Raw genomic sequence first — 16,361 nt, forward strand, 5'->3', positions numbered from 1 at the left:
AGGCATATCCAAGCCACAAGCCCTAGTTAAGCAAGAGCCTCAGAGTCCGCACAGCAAGCAGTGTGAGAGAGCTAGGTGCAGGGCGGAAGCTGATGCAGGTATGGAGCCCAATGCTGGCTGGGTTGTGATTTCACAGCTAATCGGGGGCTGCCAGGGGTCAGTTTGGGGTTAGGCATGGTGGCTCAGAGCAGGTCTGCTCAAGCAGCATCAGTAGGGCCAGCATCAGTAAGGCCAGCATCAGTAATACCAAGTCAGGCTAGGCCACCATGGTCCCATAATCCATACTCTGTTCTGCGGTGCTGATATGGGTAGGCACTGCCTGGAGATTCTAGTCAGGGAATTGAGAGTCTTCTCTGGGGCCTGTCTAGTGAGGACTTGCAACAGTACAGTTTATGGTCAGCCACAGACAGGACTTACAGGATATTTCTATGTGAAGGGAGAGAGTCTGGCCTTGCCCCCTTTGAGCCCCGCCTCCCACCTGTACACTGGCCCTCCTAAGCTCTCTTGCCCTGTCCACATTCTGACTCCATTGCAGCTCTGTGACCTTGTAGTTGCCTAGTTGTAGCCTTCGACCAGAGCTTCAAGGCAGTGCTCAGAAGATGCTCAGGACCTAGTCTTTGAAATCAACCAAGATCTGTTGAAATCTTTCCCTGGGAGCCTATGAAGAACTTTTGTATTAAAAGCCTAAGGATGGCGCTGATTTCCACAATGTCTCCATGGCACAACTCAAACACTTTCCCATGCTTTGGAAATGGTACGTTACTTATTTCCTGGGTTAGAGCTTCGAGAATACCTGTTTCCAGCCATCAGCCATCCTTTTGCCTTTAGAAACTGGTTCATATTTCCATCTTCCCTTCTGGCAGAGCACGTGATTTTCCAGGTTGCGACTTTATCATCAGAAGCACAGGCATTCAGATTGAGTACCGGGCACCAGCAAACCTTTTTTTTTTTCTTTTGTTTTTTTTTTGTTTGTTTGTTTGTTTTTTTCTTTTTTGCTGACTGCTTCCTGGAAATAGATACACGTTCAGTGGTAAGCGTGTTTTTGTCAGATATGAATTTATGCTATAGTGAGCTATTTTTTAAAATTGCCAATCAGAATTTTAAGTATTATCTTCCTTACTTTGATTAGGACCTACCTGTTACTGATAGAGAATTTAAGACTTTTTTTTTAATTACTGGAAATATTTATGCATGGTTTAAGCTTCCTCTTCTCTGCGCAGCCAGCTCCTCTTATATACAGGCTTAGGTAGTCATAGCCAGTAGAAAAGCCATTTTCTCAGCATATTTAAGGGTCGTTATCAGAAGAGGAATGTGCCTAAGGTGGCGGAACCTGCTGTCTGCCACAAGTTTGTATTTTCGTTTGTGTAGCTGTGTGCTCCATAAAAATGCAAGTAAGAAATAAAGAACTAGAGCTTCTTGGGGAAAATGCAGCGGCCAGGACTAGGAGACACTCACGGTGAGGAAGAGCTCAGATACAGCAGCTCCACAGCCTGGGAGCAACTGGAGAAGATGCCAGTGACCACTGCTGGACCAAGTCCAGCAACAAAAGTAGAAGTGGGTGATAGTGCAGAGTATACAGGAACGTAAGTCACTGGCTGGTAAGTAAACAGGCAGAAGCGCTCCCGTGCCAGCGGGATGCAGACTCTGCTATGACCGTGTCCTGAGCGGGAGGAGGAACACAGAGGAGCATGGCTGTCCGCCGCCAGCATGGTGGGGCACGGTCGCTTCCTTCCTCACGACACAGGGTTGAAGCAGACAGTGAAGCGCTGCACAGAGAGAACCTTGGAGAATATACCTCTCCGTGGTGGTCCAGGACGGTGCCACAATGATGGGCTGGGTGGGCCGACAGTTGGATGATGTCGTGAAGATGACCCTTGGTCTGTGTGGGCTTCCTCCTGATAACCCAGGCCCCTTCCACCCGTGAGAAAACATAGGGCGCACTCCAGCTGGGGGCAAAAACAAAACAAAACAAAAAAGCTGATTCTTCAGTCTGAGAAACTCATAGTCAGGAGGAGCCTGAAGAGACAGAAGGACAAATGTCAGGTCTTTGGGTGGAAGGGGCACCTGAGGGGGTGTCTGAGGAAATCTGACTAAAGTATGGGTTTCAACTAATATTTAACTAATATTGACTTATTAGTTGTAAGACGTGTACTATATATTAGATAAATGATAGGAGCCTTTGTATGAACTATGAGGATACTTCATGTTTTGCTGATTTAAAAATGATTCTAAATATGTAATATTTCGGGCAAAAACCCTATTTAAGAAAACCCTAAAAATGCCACTAATAATTCCTTAGATATTCCTTTATATTTACATCTTCTGCCTCAACTGAAGATGACCTCGTCCAGACTTCTGTATTGTGATTTTTCTTTGCGTTTGTTGCTCTGAACAGTGTACTTCTAGATTTTAGATCTTGAATACTGAATGGCACGTGAACATACCTAACGAACTAGAAAGACAATTTCTCACACACAGCCCTGCGGCTCTGCTTGCAGGGTCTTCCTGGGAGCACAGTTTTATATTTTCTAAGAGGGAGAACAGTTCTGTCAGCTAAGACCACTGCTGTCTTCTTCCACATGAGCTTCCTGTACTTTTTGTATTTGTTGTGGCTGCTGGCTTTGGGTGGCTTTGGATAACCCTCCATAATCATGGGTGGGATTGAGCAACCTTGGTGTTTTCATTGTCCTTACGTACCTGTGGATGCTTGGACTATGATGACAGGTATGGTGAGTAGCTTTGGAAAGTCATGTATCTATATATGGCCTTGGGCAGCCTTGGCTATCCTTGGATGGCCGTGGCTGACCTTGGGTGTCTTGGATGGTATTGGGCAGTCATGGGTATCCTTCGATGGCACGGGTAAAATGGCATTGGATAGTCATAGGTATCCTTAGGTAGCCTTGGATGGCCTTGGGTAGCCTTGGAAAGTTATGACTGTCTGTGGATGTCTCTGAGAGGTAGTTGTAGTCTGAATATGAAGTGTCCCCTGCAGACTCACATTTTGAGCCCTTGGTCTACTGCTGGTGGTGTTATTCTGGGAAATTCTGGAGGCTTTGAGGAGCGGGACCTAAGTGGTAGATATTGGTTACTGATAATGGGTCTTTGAAGGTTATATGCAGCCTCTGCCTCGTATTTCCACCACAAAGAACTGAACAATTTTGCCATGTCTTCCTGAAATCTGAAACTGTGAACCAAATCAAATCTTTCTTCCCTTGTTTTGGTCACAGTGACACAAAAGTAAATAATGTAGAAAATTGGCACCATAGAAGGGACATCATTTCTGTGACTAAACATGACCCCGTGGGCCTTAGATCTTTGAAACTGGTCTACAGGAATCCTCCACAGGAGTAGGAAGGCTGAGGAGACAGTTGCCCAAGTCCAGCTAACTGACATCCACCCTAGCATAGACCTCTGTTCCAGGAAAGACACTATTTCCAGGAAGACTTCTATTTCAGATTAGTGGAGGCACCATGAGTCAGAGTAGAGATAGAACTCTTCGTAGCTTGGAGATCATCAATGAGGAATGGGCCCAGGCAGACCCAGAAAATCCACAAGGAGAGGATCCTCAGGTATTTCACAGCTGCTGCCATTACTATTGTAGTGACCTAGCAAAAGTTGATGTGTCTGCTGTGACAGAGTGGGACATAATGTCCTAGTTCCATTTTCTCATACTGCGATGAAATACAGACAAAACTAATGCAGGAGCACTCACAGACCTAGGTGACAGTGCATCACAGCAGGGAAGCCAAGACAGCAGGAACCTGGAGCAGATGTCACATCAAAGTCAGGAGCAGAGAGAGAACGAATGCATGCCCGTCTGCTTACCACCCAGCTCACTTCCTCCTCTCTTATACAGTCTAGAACCCAAACCCAGGGAGTGAACAACGGTGTTGCCCACCTCATCAACTAACATACTCAGAAATAATGCAGACAGTTCCCTGCAGACATGCCCACAGGCCAGGGTGCTCTAACCCTCATTGAGACTCTTGTCCTAGGTGATCCTAGATCGTGCTGACATTTAAACTGCCCATTGCATAAGGTATCGCAGGGGCACTGTGAAGGACTCTCATCAGTGACATTTCGGGAGTAGCAAGGAGAGCTTTGGGGAATGGGAGCCTTGTCTAGCATCTCATGGGTAGACATCAGGGATATAGACACTGCCTATTGTCCTGTTGAGCTTACCCATAGCCCATCTGGGGGTCTCACACAAGGTACTGTCTCCTCATGCTCCAGCAGGCTTTTTGCATGACTGTAGTCTTCCGGGGGTTCTGAGCTGTAGTGGCACGAGGGGAAAATCTGTTTTTCCCAAATGAGGTTCTCAGGTGCTGAGTACATCCACTAGAGATGAGCCGAGAAAGCATCCTGTAGCAGGGCTGGGGAGGCCAGTAACGCTTGCAGTGTTTTTGGCTTTTCTTCGTAAGCAGCCTTCCTGTTAGCCTTCGATGTATTATTGATCCTTTGCGTTTTAACGTTTGGCTATTTGGCTTATGTCTTAGAGGAACTTGAGTTTCATTTTGGCCTTTCAAGAATGAGAGAGATGAAGGACCTGGTTTCTCTGTTTCCCTAGTCTGGTCCGTCGAGGAGGTTCTCATCTCACAATTAATTAATTGCATTTAAATGAGGCAACCCATAAGAGCCAGTCCCAGGGAGATACGGAGTTATTTTGATCACTGCAAAGATAAAAGCATTCTAAAATTGTATCCGTATGCTCCCCATTAAATTTCTTTCATACAAGTATAGACTGCGTCCCCCTCACCCACAGCAGATGAGTCTCAGACGTCTGAAACCGTGAAGACTACCAAGCCTTATTGGTGCTGTGTTTCTCCTAACCATGTATACCTGTGAAAAGGTCTTAATAAGCGAGGCCAGTACGAAATTAACAGCAATAAATCAAACAATTATATCGGAATCAAAGCTACCATGCTGTCTCTTAGGCATCTCACTGTGTAGCACCTTCTCCCATAGTGGGGATGTGAGGCGTTGCAGAGCCTGCTTGGCTTGATGGAGTGAGGTGAGGGATGTGGGCAGCGATGTAATGTTGGGCTGGTCAGTAAGAGTCACTTCAGCTATGGCCCAGTGACAGGCTGCCTGATAGCCAAGATGGCTACCGAGTGATTAACAGGCAGTTGGCATCTACAGTGTGTGTATATTAGACATGGTCATGATTCATCTCTTAGGTGAGGGAAAGCCAGACAGTGAGTGATTTCTTTGTGTTACTCAGAAATGCTCAAAATTAACTGGAATTTAAAAAAATATGGTGGTCCTGTGGTTTACTTGAGGTAACTGTAGCCATGCAAAGTCAAAGTGCAGGTAGGGAAGAGGAAGGTTTTGAGTTAGTGTATTTCTCTGCATGTAGCTCTCATTAAGAGCTGGCTTCCTGTATGAAAATGGATTGGGGATTGTGGGCAGACTGAGGACTGGAAATGTGATTCACCTATCTGCAGAAGTGCCAGGAAACCTTTATAAGTCTGAACTTACTGTGTGAGCCTCTTTACAGGATGCCTGTCCCCAGGAATTTCGACTGAAATCAGCTCTTTGCTCTCTCCATCTGTTTTGCTAGTGATACTGTGGTCTTGTTCTGTGCTGTGACTGTAGAGGCCAGTAGCAATCAGGTGGAGACATTTTTTTTTTCTTTTCTTTTTTTTTCAGAGCTGGGGACAAGGTGGAGACATTCTTGTGCGAAGCGTCATTTCACAGGTCAGGACTGTTTGCTTCTCACTCGTTGCTGTTATCGATAGAATTTAGACCTTTCAAAGCCGTTTTCTTTTCCATGGCAGTATTAATTCCTTTCTTTCTCTTTAGTGCAATTGAATCCTGGAACAGGCTTATTAAATTCCATGGGGGGCTTTATAGGTTCCTTTCTCTGCTTGCCTGTGTTGCCTGCTGGGTTTAAAGCCTTTTTATGATTCCCTAACAAAGCTCCCTGTGTCCCATGTGGGTAGAGGCCGTATTCCGCACTGCAACCTAGACTCCTGCGTGAGTGTGAGTGCAGTCTGCCCCTGCCTCCAGTGCTAAGTGTGTCTGTCTGTCATGTTTCTCACGTCCATCAGGGATCACCGACTGAGAGGAGGTGGGCGGAAGTACAAAGACCCGGCGCTGTCACACTTGCACAGATGGCTCGCTCCTTCCTCACAAACCCAAAAGGCCCACGTGCGCTTGCTGCCCTCTCTGACTGTTCTAACGATGAGTGACTTAGAGACTAATCAACAAGTCCTTAAAAGCAGTTTCTCAGCCACTCTGAGCAAGTTTGGCCTACTTTGCATCCACAAAGTTTTGTGCCATTGTGAGAGTCCTTCTAGGGCCTACACAGCTGACGGGGATTGGGTGTTGATGAGGTTGATAGACAGGCTTGTGAGCATCAGAGTGCTGAGGTCATGGTGAGAAAGAGTGTGTTTTCTTCATTAGCTTAAATTCTCATGAAGAATTCTAGAAGTTTAAAATCCATCTTTTTCAGGACCCACAAACACCAGTAATTTAACATGTAGCAGATGGAAGTGGGTTATCGTTTGGTTTTTTGAGACAGTTTCTCTGTGGGTGTAGCCCTGGCTGTCCTCGAACTCAGATCCACCGGCCTCTGCCTCCTGAGTACCGAGATTAAAGGTGTGAGGCACCACCGCCCAGTGCAGAAGGAAGTTTTGTTTTTCTCTGGGAAGCGCTAGAGATTCGTGAATAAACTTGAGAGGCAGGAGGATAAAGAAGAACTATCTGATGGAAGGCAAGATAAGCCGTGGGCTGGTAATTCCTCCTTTTAGGTACTTTCCCCCCAGAGAAGTGGACAGCACTGCAGAACCTGAGGCGGGAAGAATCTGCACCAAGTACACAGGCAGAGGTTCAGTAGAGATGACAGAGAGGTCCTGACGTACCTGCTGCCCAGGCAAGACGAGCCAAGGTCAAGAGAAAACAAAGATGCAAATGAGGAACAGAGAAAGGCAGTGTCTCTTTGCTGGCAGACTGTCCAAAACCCTGCAGCAGACCTGTTCTCTGGACACGCACACACACACACACACACACACACACACACCCCAACCTGGCCGGTGGCTGTGTATCAGATGGCTCTAGGGAACCACGATAAAAATAACTCAGATAATAAAAGGATTTCCCAAGGCGGGAGTATAATATTAATATTCAGACACCGATGATATTTTCATACATACCGAAAAGAGCCAGCTGTGGGATGTTGTGTAAGAGGTAACTGCATCAGCAAAGCCATTACCAAAGCCAAGCTCTGAGAACAGAAACTGTTCCAGACCAGCGGCGCAAGGGATGACAGAGAGGGGCCCTGTGCCTGGTCCGAGGGTTTCGCATCAGCAAGCTGGCCATTCTCAATATTACCTAATTAATTTGGTCGGGTTTTTTTTTTGGTTTTTTTTTTTTAAATTACGTTTGCCAGGCAGTGGCAGCACACGCCTTTAATCTCAGCACTCAAGAGGCAGAGACAAGTGGATCTCTGAGTTCTGGGACAGCCCGGTCTACAGAGCAAGTTCCAAGATTGCCAGGGCTACACAGAGAAACTGTGTCTTGAAAAAAGCAAACAAAAAAATTTACTTTTTAATATTAAGAACTCACAAATAAAAAAACATCACATTGCAAAATTAACTAGACCCAAAATATGTCCATCATAATGAAAGTGCTTGGTGGTTTTTTTGTTTTGGTTTATTTTGGTTTGGTTTGGTTTTGTGATGAGGCCTCACACTGAGTAGCCAAGGATGACCTTGAACTCTTGATTTGCTTCTGCCTTCCAAGTGCTGGGATAGGCATTCACCACCACGAGATGCTGGGGCTTCAGTCGTGCTAGGTAAGCACTTTACCAACCGAGCTACCTCCCTGGCTCTAAGTCAGTTTTTTAACTTAATGTCATGTCAGTACAAATAGGAAAAGAACAAGAGTCACGTTGGTTTTGGTTTTTGGGTTTGGTTTTTTGTTTTTTGTTTTTTGTTTTTTGTTTTTTGTTTTTTGTTTTTTTTGTAGTTTGTTTTTGTTTTGCAGGAAAGGATAGCACGCAATTAATTCTTTTTTTTTTTTTTTGGTTCTTTTTTTCGGAGCTGGGGACCGAACCCAGGGCCTTGCGCTTCCTAGGTAAGCGCTCTACCACTGAGCCAAATCCCCAACCCCTGCAATTAATTCTAAAACTGAATAGAAAGTTAAACAGACTTAGAGAGAGAAAAAAAAAAACTCAGAGAAAAGAAGGATCTCGGAATAGACGACAGCCCAACCAGTTCCAGCACACACCTCCAGCAGACACACACTCACTCCATTGCCGGAATCAGCTCAGCATTCGGTAGCAACCCCAACAGGGGCTCTCTGAAACAGAAGTCCTGCTGAGGCCGTGACCATGCTATATTGTGTTAGTAAGCCCTTGAGGAACGCGCACACAAAGCCCATACAGAAGCTGTAGCTGTGTTCGCAGAAGCCTGCCTGAAGTGCGGTGAAGAGTATTCATGGACACGTGAATTAAACAAATTCAACGGGAGCCCAGATGCAGTGGGAATCTAGCAGATAACAAAGGAACACCTCTCCTTGCTGGGCCAAGGACGGACTTTTTAAATTCATGCTCTTGACACAACCACCCACCATAGCTGTATTATAATACTGCATACCCGAAGAAGCTCAGGATGCTTCAGAGGGAGAAGTACTTTTTTTTAAGGAAAGAAAGTAGGTAGTGTCAAATGAAAACACGGGCAAATAGGAAAGAGAGCCTTTTCAAAAGTGTAACTCAGTTCAAGTTCAACCAAATGAAAGATGGGCGGGTTTGAACACATTAAAGATGCTGCACCAGAAGCTTCTTTCAAAAGACAAGAGAAGGACAAGATCAAGACTCTAGAAGAACAGACAAAAGGCATGACGAGACAGCACGTGCATGCAAGCTTGCTGTTACATGATGACATAACACACATGCAGGCATGCTGTTACATGATGACAGCACACACATGCAAGCATGCTGTTACATGATGAGACAGCACACACATGCAGGCATGCTGTTACATGATGACAGCACACACATGCAAGCATGCTGTTACATGATGACATAACACACACATGCAAGCATGCTGTTACATGATGACAGCACACACATGCAAGCATGCTGTTACATGATGACAGCACACACATGCAAGCATGCTGTTACATGATGACACAACACACACATGCAAGCATGCTGTTACATGATGACACAACACACACATGCAAGCATGCTGTTACATGATGAGACAGCACACACATGCAAGCATGCTGTTACATGATGACATAACACACACATGCAAGCATGCTGTTACATGATGAGGCAGCACACACATGCAAGCATGCTGTTACATGATGACACAACACACATGCAAGCATGCTGTTACATGATGAGGCAGCACACACATGCAAGCATGCTGTTACATGATGACACAACACACATGCAAGCATGCTGTTACATGATGAGGCAGCACACACATGCAGGCATGTTGTTACATGACAAGACAACACACACATGCAAGCATGCTGTTACACAACGAGACAACATGCACATGCAGGTATGCTTTTAGGGTCAGTCTTCATTGCCAGCGTGTCTGAATTCGAATCACCTAAGGGTTGCACCTTTGGGCGTGTCTGGGAGCATGTTCCCAGAGAAGTTACTGAGGAGGGAAGACCCACACTGGTTAAGATCCCCAGGGCTGGGATCCCGTATTAAGATAGGAAAAAGAAGGAAGCTGAGAGCCAGCGGTAATCTCTGTGTGCTTCTGACTGCAGATGGTGTAACCAGCCACGGCACACTCCTCCGCCTCAGCTCTAACTGCTCTTTCCATGAGCCTTCTCTGCTCCACAAACTATGAGCCAACATAAATGCTCCCTCCCTTAAGCTGCCTTTATCAGGGCAAAGGGGAAAGTAATTAATGCAGGCATACATAAAAATGTCTCGGGAACTTCACCAGAACCTCACATGTCCGGTGGCAAGTGTTCTGAAGCATGTACTTTGCCAATTCGCCCATAAGAGCATCATCGAGTAACGTAGACACTGTACCGGAATGATCCGCGAACGAGGAGGAAGGCGCAGGTACCTTTCAGGTTGGAAAATGTGTGGATGTTTGTGAGGCTTACCTGTGAGTTTGAAATGGACCGTGTAACCAGAGCAACAGCAACTACACTATGGCCCTGAATGACTTAGCATGTGGGTACCAGCTGTGGGAAACAAATTCTCACCCAGCAGCAGCACGCACGAGCCGCCAGATGCTTCTCCCCCTTCCGTGCTTACTGCCTACCCTGCCCTGGATGCCTCATGATCGTTTCTTCTTTGCTCTGATTCCTATGCCTGCTAAACTTGGAGTTAGAGATTCAGTTTCTGCTCTCTTTTTCTTAAGGCAGCACTGTTATTATAGGCCTTGCAGTGCTCATAGCTTAGGTGTAGAATCCATCGGAAGGGTGCATTTGCATCTGGGAAGGCTGGGTGCTTGTGATCCTTATCAAGGCCCCCGATGTTCAGTGACCTGTTGGCATGCCAGGGACGTGGGCATCGCTCAGGCTCTGCTCTTGTTTGAACAAGAAGCAAAAAGGTCGGGTCATTTTGTCAAATACTGCACAGCTCCTGCTGTAGCAGATCTGGGACTGGACCGTGTGCCTGAGTGGATGTGCATGCCGGAGTCCATGCATGAATTGCTTGTCTGCGTTGTGCTGTCTTAGTATGACTATACACCTGTATACTCGTATCTTCTGATCACTGCTAATTTGTGTCATGAATTCTTTCATGTATGTGTCCTAAACAGTTCCCTGCATTGTAGAATACCCTTTTCTCTGTTCCAGCCATCTGTTCTTTCCTGTTTGAGCTTTCTGCCCCTACTAGTCCCCGTTTTCCTTTTAAAGCACGTGTTTCTGTTCCCTTTGCCCCACTCCCTTAAAACCTTTTGCTGCCTCATAGTCCCCTTTCTACCTTTGTGATCTATGCCCACACCCACACCTTTGTGTGTATGAGAGAGAACACATGTGGTATCTTGTTATATGCATAAGTGTTTTACCTGCATGCATGTAGGTGCTCCATATGTGTGCCTGATACCTATGGAGGTAGGAAGAGTGTGTTGGATCCCCTGGAACTGAGTGGTTTGGAGCCACTACGTCCATCCTGGGAATTGAACCTGGCTCCTTCTCAGGGACAGTAAGTGCTCTTAATCTCTGAGCCATTGCTCCAGTCCTGACCCATGTGATATTTGCCTTTCTAAGTTAGGATTACTGCACTTAATAATACCAAGCCCAAGTCCATTCATTTTCCAGAAATTTTAATTTTATTTTACAGCTAAAATTCTATTTGTGTGTGTGTGTGTGTGTGTGTGTGTAAAATATCATTTTAAAAATGTCTCTGTTGATGGACATTTAGGCTATGTCATGATTTAGCGGTTGTGAGTGCCTCAGTAAACACTGAAGTACAAGTGTTTCTTGAATATGTTGATTAGCGCCCTTTGGGTAATACCCAGAAGTGGTATATCTGGGTCATATGATAATTCTATGTTTTTTTTTCTTTTCTGAGAAATCTCCATGCTGATTTCCATATTGGCTGCATGAGTTAATACTCCTACCAGCTATAGATTAAGATTTCTCTTTCCTCATATCCTCGACATTTGTTGTCATTTGTGCAGACTCCCCTTTTGTTTTTGTTGTTCCTGGATTTTAGCAGTATTTTTGTATTGTGATAGTCACGTTTTTCTGTCTTCTTTCTTGAAGCAGGGCCTCAGTCTGTAACCCAGGATGACCTAAGACTTATGCTGTTGTTCAGGCTGGCCTCAAACCCACAGCAAGCCTCCCTTCTTTCCAAGTGCTGAGGCTGCAGGCTTGTATCAGCACACTTGTCTATAGGACTCATCATGACGTGTCCCCCAGAAGCTGCTTTGTGGCTTGCACACCTATTCTATTCTGGCTCCTCTAGATAGAGATTTATTTGGGTGTGGCCCACTCTCCTGACAAGAAGGCAAATACAGTTTTTGAGCTCATAGTATGCTTTGGCTTCCCCTGATTCGGGATCAAGTCCAGTGTTTGACATGCTTCTTTCTTGGTTAGGTTGCAGCTGGCAGAAAAGCCACCGAGCTGGGTTTGAGCAACAATTTGCTCCTGAAGTTTTCCTCCATATTCTACCATAGACAGTTCCATTGATGCGTTCAGCTCACTGTGAGGGGGTCGCCTCCCTCCTTCCCTGTCCTCATAGACATTCCACAGAAAGCTCTGTTTCAGTCAGAAGTCACTGTGAGCATGTGTCTGCAGCCCATGCACTCTTCCAGAAAGCTCGGACTTCCTTTACTAGCCTAACCTTCTGCTTTGTGAGCTGCTGTGGAAAGAAAAACCTCAAATTCGTTTGTTTTATGTGTATTTTTACTTCCAAACTTTGAGAAGAAATTGCAAGATTCCTTCCTGTGCACCATTGGCTTCCTGGTTGTGCAGTCTGGACAGAGAAGCTGGCGTCAGCTAAACGGCCACTTGACTGGCCAGTGGCCCCGGGAAACAAGCCTGAAGACGTTACTGCTGATCCTGTGATGGAATTCTGGTTTCCTTGTTTCCAGCTAGTTTGGAAAGGCAAAGGAACTTGTTTTCCAGGCCTAGGGCAGGTTCCAGAGAGGGCTGGGTGAGGTGCTTGTAAGGACCTGCTGGTGGCAGCCTTGGCAGCATTCCTGCACTTTCTCTCTTGTTTGTTTATTCCTCTCGGGAATTAAACCAAATAACCGCTACTGACAGAAAGTTTTAATTCCTGGGAGATTATACTCTTCACCATGGCAGTTTGAGAAAGACTCCTAACTTACTCAAGCACATACCAATCCCTTTGGAGGTTCCAGTATTTGAAGAGGAGCTGTATTTAGTGTTTTTTAGTCACCGTTACTGACAAAGTTAGTTTTATCTTGTCTAGGTCATTGTTGTTGTTGTTTCCTCCTTATTTAAGAGAACAATAGTAGATCGAATCTCATGGAGAGTGTTGGAAGAAGAAAGAGTCCCATGCTGCTTCCTCGAATTACTCAGACTGCTTCTCTCCCGGTCTCTGTTCTTACAGATCCATGAGTGTCTGACTCCTGCCTCTCATAAGCCTCTACCCCCAACCCCGTATGTCCCCTGAGTGTATGTGCTCTAGGAGTCTGTGTGTTTCACGAGTGTGTGCCGAGGTTATCAGGACGCGTAGCTCCAACTCTATCCCTCCCAAGAGACAATGACCTGTGTCTGGGGCCCCTTCCTTCTTCTCGCTCTCCCATCTCATAAGTTTCCCATCAGCAGTTGTTTGAAACAATTGCTGGTTCACCTTCATTGCTGGGAAGCATCACACACACACACACACACAGAGAGAGAGAGAGAGAGAGAGGGGGGGGGGGAGGAAACTGCATGGGCCTTAGTTTGCAATTCAGTTAAGTGCTAGGGAGCAAACTTGTGTATTTACCTCTACCCAGGCCAAATCCTGCCCTCAAAGCCTCCATCAGATTGTTGCTGGCCTCACTAGGGTACACTGGACTCTGACATTGGTTTATAGCTTCTTCTGCCTGCCCACCTGCCTTGAGGCAGGGTCTCCCATAAACCTGAAGCATTCCTATTCAGCTAGAGCGACCCAGGGGTTCTGCTGACTCCTCTCCAGTGCTAGGATTGCAGGCGGCACTGTGTCTGGTCTTTGCGTGTGTTCTTGGGGCTCAAACTCAAGTCCTCATGCTTGCACAGCAAGCATTTTAGCATTTGAACCATCTTTATAGCCCTGTCCTTTCTGTCTGTCTGTAACTTTGCTATAAAGTTTAATTTTTTTTAAGAGTAGTTTTTGTTTCACAGAGAAAATTGTTGCTGAGAGCAAATACCTGACAAGAACCTTTAGAGAGGGAAGAGTTTTATTTCTGTTTGTAGTTCAGGAGGATACAGTCTGCTCTGACCAGTGGGGAGGTGACTGGTTACACTATATCCCCGACAGGAAGAAGAGAAGTAACAGGAGTGGGGCTGGACCATTAAACCTGCTCCCAGGAACTCACTACTTCTACCTCCTAAAAGCACCACAATCCTCCAAACCGCGCTCCCAGCTGCGGACCACATATTCATACACAGGAGCCTACAGAAGATGTTTCACACTCAAAACACAGCAGTCTCCATGTACCCCTTATACCCAACAGTAGTGGAATCTCCTCTACTACCCACACTCCACCGGGCCATACATAGGTGCCATATGCTGATATGTTGTAATGTATCCTGCATAATTTTCATATATATCATGTTATTATAGTCTGTATATCTATACACTCTTTTTAGCCCATGCTTCCTGATTGATTACTCCTTATCCATCGCAGGCCATAGTTTCCCTTCGCTAGGGTGGATCATCAGACGCATCCTCCCTGGGTTAAGTTTCCTGGTCATGAGGCAGGGGAGTCTTAACCTTTTCCCTGAAATAAGGAAGACTGGATCACTGGAGCGGAGGCCCTGCTGAGTTCATTCTGGGCTACTTACAGGTCATGCCTATGCTAGGAAGGTTCCAGAAAACCTAAGGCTAGAGTTGGGAGTGCATTAGGGCTCCCAAGGGTGGTGTCTGGGGAGGGTAGAGGAGCACTAGAGCATCCCTATCCCACGGTGCATCTCTTCATGTAGACCCTGGTAAGCCAGCCATGGGATTAAGTCTTCCCCATGTTCTGCAGGCCTCTCAAACACACAGTTACACCCAAGAATGAGGACTTGAGAAGTTGGGTAAACCAACCTGGAACCTGGATCTGGCATCTAAGGGGCCATCTTGTGAACTGAGCAGGTGATCTGTGGTTTCTGGTGGTCTGCCCTGTAGATTGTGTTAGGACTGAACCAGCAGGCGTGAGTGATGTGGTTGATTGCTTGCGGGTAGGAACCTCTCAACATTGTGGTGTCAGAAGCTTGCCGTGACAGTTTAGTGGTGGAAACTGAGTTAAAGTTTGTTTGCTACAGTTTATCAAAGTTTGATGGTGCACGCTATTACGTCATTACCACCTGCATTTACAGCAGAGTCCTCTCTTGGTATTGGAAATTCTGTAGGCTAGACAGTATGTGATGACATGTGTCCATCTTTATTGTATTGTGGGAAGTAGCTTCACTGCCTTAAAATTCTCTGTATTTTTGTTTCTTCTGCTCAGCACTGAGCGGTGAGGCACATTGGTGTTACTGCTTTTGCAGCAACTCACTCAAACTGCTAGATGGGTCTTCCTGTTTGACCAGATAGCTTTTATTCGCTCATCCTGTTGAGTATAGATACTCAGTGTACAGTTTGGGCAATTAAACCTCATAAAGTAAGTGACCATGAGCTATGTTGCTTACACGTGTTTGATAGCGAAAGAGCCTTCCATTAATAATTACCCCAATAGGACAAGTGTGACCTAGGAGTTGACCCATGAGTCCTGGTCAAGTTAGGTCATGATCCCAAGTTAAAATCCCAAAGGCCAAGAGTGTCCTGAGGGAGACAGAGAATGCATTGTGAGTTGTGGGCCACGTGTATCTGGGAATGCAGCTAGGAGGTGCATGTGTGGCCGTGTGGCAGTGTGAAGAAGACCACAGTTTGGATGAGGGTGCCAATATGGTTCACTCTGCTTTGAATCTACCTCTTTGCTTGAGTGTCTTCTTCTTGGTTATTTGAAGATGAAATATGTTAGTAAATCTTATACTACTTTGTAAGTATTTATCTATAACTTTGTTTGCCTTTGAAAAGGTGCTGAAGAAGTATCTGGAAGCTTCTCTTTGGGAATGACAGCTGAGTATAACAGAGGCTCTTGGCTTGAGTGGGCCATGCTCCTACCCTGTATCCTTGGGCTTCCCCAATATGTGTCCCTGTTTGAGGAGCTTTCATGCTGAGTTAGCCCAGCTTCAACCTCCCAATCCTGTCCCCAGCAAGTGGGGAGGTCAGTTACAGCTTGGGTGCTGCTTACATTTCTCAGGTTTCAGCTTGAAAGTCACTGTTGGCTTCTGTGTGTAAGTAATCCCCTGTCACACATGCCACATAGGAAGCTAACACCCAGTTGACTTAAAGCATTCCCAGTACTCACTAAAGCCATTCCATCCTAAATCAAGGAACACTGTGGGATCCGGTATGCCTGTGACCTAATGTCTGTGCAACACCACAAGGGTACCAGAGCAGTGGGACAACAGTCTGTCTTCCAGGCAGGTTTTGTGATTGCAGTATACACAGGAAGTGAGGCTTGAGCTCGGGGGTTTGGTTTTGTTTGTATCTTATGCGTATGGGTGTTTTGTCTGTATACAAGTCTATGTACCCCCTGTGTGCCCAGGGAGCCCAGAAGAGGGCATCAGACCCCTTGGAACCAGAGTTATAGATGGTTCTGAGCTACTATATGGGTGCTGGGAACCGAACCTAGGACACATATTGGGGTCCTCTTACTGCTGAGACAGCTCTCTGGCAGGAATATGGGCTTTAAAGC

At 46.0% G+C, this 16,361-nt stretch overlaps 1 protein-coding gene across 34 annotated transcripts in view; it reads left to right on the top strand.

The window, feature by feature from the left end:
- Positions 1–16,361, top strand: part of Adarb1 (adenosine deaminase, RNA-specific, B1) — a 127,403-nt gene that overhangs the window by 28,172 nt on the left and 82,870 nt on the right. For 18 of the 34 annotated variants that reach the window (XM_087596923.1, XM_087596925.1, XM_087596932.1 and 15 more), the window contains exon 2: positions 5,650–5,697. The gene's annotated coding sequence lies outside the window, so the exon portion shown is untranslated. 34 annotated transcript variants of the gene reach the window in all.

This window comes from Rattus norvegicus, chromosome 20 (genome assembly GCF_021556685.1).
Source record: "Rattus norvegicus strain SHRSP/BbbUtx chromosome 20, alternate assembly SHRSP_T2T, whole genome shotgun sequence".
Classification (NCBI taxonomy): Eukaryota; Metazoa; Chordata; class Mammalia; order Rodentia; family Muridae; genus Rattus; species Rattus norvegicus.